The 8,410-nt window shown below is 44.6% G+C and overlaps 1 protein-coding gene across 2 annotated transcripts in view; it reads left to right on the top strand.

Moving 5' to 3' along the window:
* The first annotated feature begins 5,934 nt into the window (after positions 1–5,934).
* The window catches only part of CFAP74 (cilia and flagella associated protein 74), a 120,778-nt gene continuing 118,302 nt past the window's right edge, over positions 5,935–8,410 (top strand). For both annotated transcript variants that reach the window (XM_027855479.1, XM_027855478.1), the window contains exons 1-2: positions 5,935–5,960; positions 6,079–6,158. The gene's annotated coding sequence lies outside the window, so the exon portion shown is untranslated. The remainder of the gene's footprint in view (positions 5,961–6,078; positions 6,159–8,410) is intronic.

Raw genomic sequence — 8,410 nt, 5'->3', positions numbered from 1 at the left:
AGAGAGAGAGAGAGAGAGAGAGAGAGAGAGAGAGAGAGGAAGAGAGACACAGAGAGAGACAGAGGAAGAGAGAGGGGAAAGAGAGAATGAGGAAGAGAGGGGAGAGGAGGAGAAGAGAGGGGAGACAGAAACAGACAGAGAGACAGAGGAAGGGAGAAAGGGAAAAGAGAATGAAGGAGAAAGAGAGAAAGAGAGAGACAGAGAGAGAGAGAGAGAGAGAGACAGAGAGAGGGAGAGAGACAGAGAGAGAGAGATTCTCCCCATTTGAATGTATGTTCTGTGAGGACAGGGGCAGTTCGGATTTTTGTCTTCCCATCTTCAGCTCAATTAGCACATTGTAAGCCCTGAGATGAATTGAATTCCTGGTCCAAGATGCTTGGTTCTCCATAGATGGTTTTTCCCTAGAGAGACAAAGTTGGCAGAAAGCATCAAGCAGGAGATTTGTTAACCAAATGAGATGATGCCTATAAAAGGCTTTGGAAATCTTATTTTTGGGATCTGGACCCATGATTTCATTGCAGGAGAGGAAACTCCTCAATGCAGATCAACCCTTGCTCTGCAACACTAAGAGGTCAAGTGACTTGCCCACAGCCACACAGTTTGCATCAAAGGCAGGACTCGAACCCAGGTCTTCCTGACTGCAAAGCTAGCTCAGTATTCACTCCCCTCTCTTTGCAAACCTGAAAGCCTTTATAAATGTCAGCATCTATTCTTATAACATCTGAATAATTTTATAAGAATTTCTCAAGAAGAGCTTACTTCTCTAGTAAGCTCCTGTATTGAAGATTTGGGGCAAAGCAAGGATGAAAGTCATTCATGATAAGCAGGAAAGTGGGAATGGGATCTGCTCACTGCATGGGGAGTACATACAGCAAGGAAATGACAGAGTAACTCATTTTTATTGCTCTGGAGAACTAGTTCAGATAGATAGACTAGACTGTGCATGCCTTGCACATAGTAGGTGGCAGTAAATGAACATTTGTTAAGCACCCACTATGTGCCAGGCTTTGTGCTAAGCACTGAGGATATAAATACAAAAAAAAAGAGACAGCTTCTGCACTGGGGAGTGGGAGGGAAGCAATATAGAGATAGAGCCTGGTCACCTCTCTTAAATGGAGACTTGGGGAGGAGTTCTTTTCTCTCTGCCCTCCAATCAGAGGGGCCCCCAGGCAGAGGGTTCTGAGGAGGTGTAAGTACCAAGGCTGGTGGGATCTGGCAGGATACTGAGGTTCTTGTGGACATACTTGAGATGTCCAAATGAGGGCAACCAGGTGGGAAATTAATGTGTTTGATAAGCAAACAAACAAATGGATGAATGAACGAATAGTTTTTTTCATTGAATTGTACAAAAGGTTCTAAATAATGTACATTGTATTAGGAATACAATACAATCCAACAAGCATTTTTGTGCCTACTATGCACTAGACACTATATAGTAGACCCTGGGGATACAAAGAAAAGGGAAACAATTTCTGCCCTCAAGGAACTTGCATTCTCCAAGGAGAGTCAATATGTGGACAGAAAAAAAATATTGACATGATTGAAGAGGAAGGGAGCACTCACAATGGGAGGGGATCAGGAAAGGTTTCCCATTGGAGGTTGTACCTGAGATAAGTCTGAAGGAAGCCAGAGATTAGAAGAGGTTGAGATAAGTGGGGGGGGGATTCTAGATATGGAGGATGCCCATGGGTATAGGAGAGGTAAAGACAAGATTCTAAATCAGAAAGTAAGCCACATAGAGTATGTAAAGGGGAGTAATATGAAATAAACCAGGAAAAATAGATTGGAGCCAAGACTATGAAGGACTTTGAATGTCAAAGAAAGAGGTTTATCCTGAAGGCAATGGGGAGCTATTGAAACTTGTTGAGGAAAGGAGTGACGTAGTCACTGACGTGGTCAGATTTGTGCTGTAGGAATATTAATTGGACATTAGTGTAGCGTTAAACTGAGAGGAGGAGGGTGGACACTGGAAACACAGAGTCTCTTTGGTAGGTTTTTGCAATAGTGGAGGTGAGAAAGGATGAGGGTATGAACTATGGGGGTACTGAGAGAGAGAGAGACAGAGAGAGAGGAGTTGATAATGACTGAGGCTGTAAACCTGGGTTATTAAAAGGAGTCTAGTCTTCAACAGAAATTGATATCCCTCTAGCATAGGTCTGACCAAAGCATTCCTCTGTTCAAGACGTTTCAATGACTCCCTAACACCTCCAGGAGAAAATACAAACCCAGGGGTTCATAGATTTAGAGACAGAAGGGACCTTAGAGGCCATCTAGATCAATCCCTTCATTTTACAGTTGAGGAAACTGAGGCCAGGAGAGGTTAAGTGACATACCCAAAGACACCCAGGTAACAAGGAGCAAAGCCAAGATTTGAACCAAATTCCGTTCATTCCAAATCCAGCGTCCTCTCCAGCATGCTGCATTGATGACTGACATTGAGAGCCCTTGCCAATCTGGCTTCAACCTATCTTCCTATGCTTAATTCACTTTAGACATACTCTGCATTCCAGCCCCACTGGCCTTGCACATTGTTTCATCTAGACTACATTCCTCCCTGCCTCCAAATTACAGCTCAGGTGCTTTCACAGCTGGGCTCCCTTTCACATTCCTTTGCATTCTGGATGTACTTTGGCTATACTTATCTCTGTCTCTGCAGTATTCCCCCAGCAGAACAGAAGCTCTTTTGAGGACAGCGACTGTTTTATTTTGTCTTCATATCCCCAGAAAAATACCTGGCACATTACAGGTGCTCAATAAATGCTCATTAAATCAAAACAAATTGAAGATTGGGAAAGGAATAAGTATAGGGAGTATGAGATCTATTTTGAACATGTTCGAAATGCTAACAGAATATCCAATCAGAGGGGTCCAATGGGCAGTTGGCAGCATTTAGCACAGTACCTGGCACATAGTAGGTGCTTAATAAATTCTTGCTATCTGGCCTTCTAATTGACTCATAATGTGGGGTTAGAGCTAGAGAGAGAGAGTGATTAGGGCTAGGTAAAGAGATGTTTAGTACCCCCCTTCTGGGCTATCTCCCCAACTTATATTTGTGTGGACAGATTGGGTTGCCTAGAGGGGGGCACCCACCTTGGGATTTAAGGTACTCCTAAGGGTTTACCATTTTCATGGGGGCCTCCTCTGATGCACTTCCCATCAACAATCAGCTGGTAGACATAATATCCACCTCCCCCCCACTCTCTCCCATTCATAAACCTGGTTGCACTATCCCACAAACACACCATGTATCAGTGAGAAGTATATGCACAGAGTAAACTCATAGTAAGGCACATACTTGGAAATGTGGACATTTAACTCCTTTCTCTTCTATGACAGAACCCTGTTGTACTTTCTCTTTTTATGGTGACCTCATACTACCCTCCCCTGGGCACAATTTCTGTTGAGTTGGGTGCTTACGTGGGCTTCCTAGCCCTGCTCCTCTCCATAGTTCAGTTACTGACTGCCAGGACTAATTTTCCCTTGAATTCATTGTTAAGGTTCTCTTCTTTGCTGCCAGGTATCTTTGAAGATGTTTTCTTCCTTCTTTCCTTTCTTCCTTCCTTTCTCTCTCCTGCTCTCTCTGTCCACTAATGTTCTTATTGTTCTTTTCTCTTCTTCTGCATTGATTTCAGCTATCATTAGCCCACCTCATCCTCTAAATTTTCTCCTCCTCAGTTAAAAAAAAATCAATTCCTTGTAACCAATAAGTAAATAAGCTTAGATTTTTTTGAAGACCACCTAATCTGCCACTCTGTGACAAACTGCCCTTTCAATTCTATCAGGGAAATATCTTCACCCTTCATAAAGCAGTAACAGGGCATTGGTATAAATCTGCTGTCTTTGTGATTTCATCAGTTGCACCAGGGAGACAGGTAACCACATGGTCAAAGACCAATACCACCCCCCTTCAAATGCAGATGTTTAATAATATAACAAATGAATTCAAGCATTCAGTAACTTAGTTTCAGAACCTCCACAATATTAAAGTTTTTGGAGGGAGAGAGAGAGAGGGAGAGAGAGAGAGAGAGAGAGAGAGAGAGAGAGAGAGATGGGCAGAGAGAAAACAGCAGACAGAGAGAATAGAGAGAGCATTTGTTAAGTACTATGTTACAGGCACTGTGCTAAGTGCTGAAAATACAAATAAAAGCAAAAAAAAAGTTAAGCCCTGCCTTCAAGGAGATTACATTCTACGAGGGAAAACAATACATAAAAAGGAACTGAGGGGGCGTCAAATGGGAAAGAGTCCTCTGAGTCCCAGGTTTCCCACCTCCAAAATGACATCCTATATAGGCTAATTGAGAGGATCAAATGAGATAAGAGATAGGGAGAGCACTTTGGACCCTGTAAAATTATGTACCAAGGTTCCGAACAATATTGATGATTGCAGAGATGATGGTGAGTAGGTGAAGATGGATAAAGAAAACTCTGTGTCATGGCAAGGGAGTGCAGGGCTTCTTGGAGACAGCATGATATATGATGGACTAAGCACTGAGCTAGAGTCTGGGTTCAAGAAGATCTGGGTTCAAATCCCCCCTCTGACATTTACTAGTTGAATAAATCACTTAACCTTCTATGCCTCAGTATTCTCACCTATAAAACGAGGATAATTGTGCTTGTAAGCTTGTCTCACAGGTCTTTGCGGGATTCAGAGGAGAGAGACTATATATAAAGCTCATTTTAAAAATATTGTCTTTTTGTGTCTCAATTTCCTCATCTGTAAAACCGGGAGGTAAAACGAGGTGATTTCTGAGGTTCCCTCCTGCTCTAAGTCTGTAATCCTATGATATAAAGCTCAGTCATTCCCCCACAGCACCAGGACACCACTGCATGCTGGGGCAACCTCAAGGTAATGGGGTTTAGAGTCACAGTAACTGGGATGTTACTAGCTGTGTGACCTTGGATAAGTCATGTAACCTACCATTCTATTTCCTCATCTGTAAATTGTGTAAATAAAAATAACACCCTCCTTGCAGGGTTGTTGTGGGGATCAAGTGAGATAACATATGTAAAGTGCTTTAAAGCACTATGTAAATAACAATATTTAGGGATAGAGAGATAGATATGTATACAAAATGATTTGTTTTGCACAGATTTTACATGTGTTATCTCTCTTTTGATCTTCACAGCCCTGCAGTATAAATATTATTATGATCCTTATTCTACAGATGAGAAAACCGAGGCTAACTATATTATTATTCAATTAGCCAATAAAGCACCAAACATAACTGGAGATAGAAAAAATGAATTGATCTCTTTTCAAGAAGCTAATATTCCCACTTCTCCCTGAACCCTGGTTTCCTCCTCTATAAAAAGAAGGGTTTGGGGACAGCTAGGTGACACAGTGGATAGAGCACTGGCCCTGGATTCAGGAGGACCTGAGTTCAAATCCGGTCTCAGACACAAAACACTCACTAGCTGGGTGACCCTGGGCAAGTCACTTAACCCCATTGCCTAGCAAAAAAACAAAAACCAAAACCAAAAAAAGGGTTTGAGCTAGCTGGCCCCTGAGATTCCCCCCTCCAGCAAAGATCCTATGAACTCCACACCAGGACATCACATCAGGTACCTTGACGTCACACTGCACACCATGACGTCAAAGCCACATAACATTGAAGTCATTGGCGCCCAGGATGCCCCTTCCACCTGGAAGAAGTATGAGGTCAGGAATGAGGCTAGCAACGAGGGAGTGGGAGCTGTAGCTCACGATCAGACTCTTGCCTAGGTCCCTGACAGCCTGACACCCTCGCCCCCAACCCCAGCAGTGCGTAGGCTCTCCCAGCAGGACCAAGGACCCTGGATGGAATGTGCCATTGGCTTATAAAGGGGGAATTGTTCTCCGCTCTCCCCCTCTCCCCACCTACCCCCGCCCCCGCCCCCGCCGTAGCTAGTGGAGCCTTCCGTTACCATGGCTCCGCCTACAACAAACTGGGGCCGGCAGGCAACTTGTGAGCGTGGGCCAGGTAAGTGTCTCGCGCCCGCTCCCTCTGGGCCCCGCGGCTGACTCTGGGGGACGCTCCCGTGGGCACTCCCGTGGATGCGGGAGGGGACTGTGCGTAACTGTCCTTTCTTCGGCCGCAGGTGTGGACACAGTTGCCACGCGTGGCCTCCCGCCCAGCTCCTCTCGGAAGGATCCCCGGGTGCTGGCTTGGCTGTACCAGGTGGGTGTGTCGGGAATGGATTCACGATCGAAGGATCACTCTCGGGATCCTAGGATCTAGACCCGGGAGGGACTAAGAGGGTCATCGAGGACAAGCCTCTCGTTTTACAGATGGGGAAACTGAGGAATTTCTCTAGAGGTTAAACGAGAGTGCTACTCTCATGATCCCAGCTGAGCTTCACAACAACCCTGTGTAGTAAGCCTGTAGGTATCCCCGTTTTGCAGATGGAGAAACTGAGGCACAGAGGGTTGTCACTTTTTTTTTAAAGCACTTTACATCTATGATATAAGTTGAACCTCATAACAGCTCTTGGAGGTAAGCCTTGAGTTACAATCATTTCCGTTTTACAGAGGTCACAGACACGCAGGAAGCAAAGGGCATGGGCGATATTTGAACCCAGTTTCTGTGATTCTGTGATTCTGTGACTCCTGATAACAGAGCTTTCCCCATTGCACTAGGCTGCTCCACCTGGGTTTCTTCAGCCCAGAAGGGCACTCAGTCAATCAACAAACACAGATTAAGCTCTTACATTGGGCTTTTGTTGTTGTTGTTGTTGGGTCACGTCCAATTCTTTATCACTATCCACTGTGCCACCTAGTTGTCCCTATAATTTGGGAAAGTGAGGGTTGGAAAGGATCCTCATAGCCTTCTATGTCACCATATTGGATAGAGCACTGGACTTAGAATCAAGAAGACTCATCTCCTTTAGTTCAAATCTGGCCTCAGATACTTACTAGCTGTGTGACCCTGGGCAAGTCACTTCACCCTGTTGGCCTCAGTTTCCTCATTTGTAAAATGAGCTGGAAAAGGAAATGGCAAACCACTCCAGTATCTTTGCCAAGAAAACCCCAAATGGGGTCACAAAGGACTCTTCTCTCCTTACTCCACTTCCAAGTAATCACCAGGTCCCATTAATTCTGTGGGGTCCCCCCTCTCCATTCCTGCTACCCCAGGTCTAGTTTATCTAGTTTGAGTCCTTAAGACCCACTCCCTGCCCTGTCATGCCATTACCCCAATTGTTCCTCCTACTTCCAGATTTCTCCAATTCCATATCACTGCCCCCAGTAATTTTTCCACCACACTGGTATGATCCAAGAAAACTTCAGTGATCCTCCAAATAAAGTATAAACTCTTAATACCAGCATTCAAAATCCTCCAAAATCTACCTTTCTAAACCATGATCACTAAGTGGCCCTATGGATGGAGCACTGGGCCTGGAATCTGGAAGACCTGAGTTCAAACCCTGCATTAGACACAGTTGCATGACCCTGGGCAAGTCATTTAACCTCTGTCTGCCTCAGTTTCCTCCACCATAAAATGGGATAATAATAGCACCTACCTCCCAAGGCTGTTGGGAGGATCAAATGAGATAATTTTTGTAAAACTCTTAGCATAGAGCCTGGCACATAGTAGGTGTTATATAAATGTTAGCTATTATTACTATTTTCTTCCCATATTCTCCCTTATGGTGAAATTGGATTCCTCTCTCTTCCCCCATTCTCAGCTTATCTTCTGCCATCTCCTCTCTGTTCTTGCTCATGCCTTTTTGTGAGCTAGAAATGGACTATAACCCTGCATTCTCACATCCCCCCACTCCCTCCCATCCATCAAGGCCCAGTTTAAAGAACATGAAGCCACCCCTGACTTTTCTGGACTTGTCCCTTTCATATATCCAGCTCTTTCATGCATCCTGGTTATGGGCTTATTTTTCCTTCTGTCATTGGTATAATAGGATTTCCAGGGGTAAAGGACTTTAATCTTCTAGACCAACCCCTACATCTTAGAAATTCAGACCATGAGGCTAAGTGAACTGCCCAAGGTTGTTACATTAACAGTAAGCAACAGACTGGAGAGTGTACATTTCTTGAGTTAGGATGAGGTTGTACTTGGGCCCTCTTTGTCTTTGTACCCCTCTGCACTAACACAGTGACTTACATAACATTCAGTGACTTGCTGAGGGTGGTATGGGCCAGAGAACTGCAGTCTGGTTTAACCCTGAGGGGCAGCACCAGGGACTTAAAGCAGGGCTGGGGTGAGGAAAGAAAGGAGATCAAGAGACCTAAGGTATAAGGAGGGGAGAAGTAGAAAAAAGAAAATAGGAAAGCCAAGGTTAGAAAAGGAAAGAAAGGAGGGAGGGAGGGACAAAGGAAGGAAAGAAAGGAGGGAGGGAAGAAGGAAGCAAGGAAGAAAGAAAAGGAAGGAGAGAGGAAGGAAAGGAGGGAGGGAAAGAGAAAGGAAGGAAAGGAGAAAGG

The sequence above is a fragment of the Vombatus ursinus genome, unplaced genomic scaffold (assembly GCF_900497805.2).
Source record: "Vombatus ursinus unplaced genomic scaffold, bare-nosed wombat genome assembly UNPS02010822.1, whole genome shotgun sequence".
NCBI classification, from domain to species: domain Eukaryota; kingdom Metazoa; phylum Chordata; class Mammalia; order Diprotodontia; family Vombatidae; genus Vombatus; species Vombatus ursinus.
This window is presented reverse-complemented; position numbering and strand designations above follow the sequence as displayed.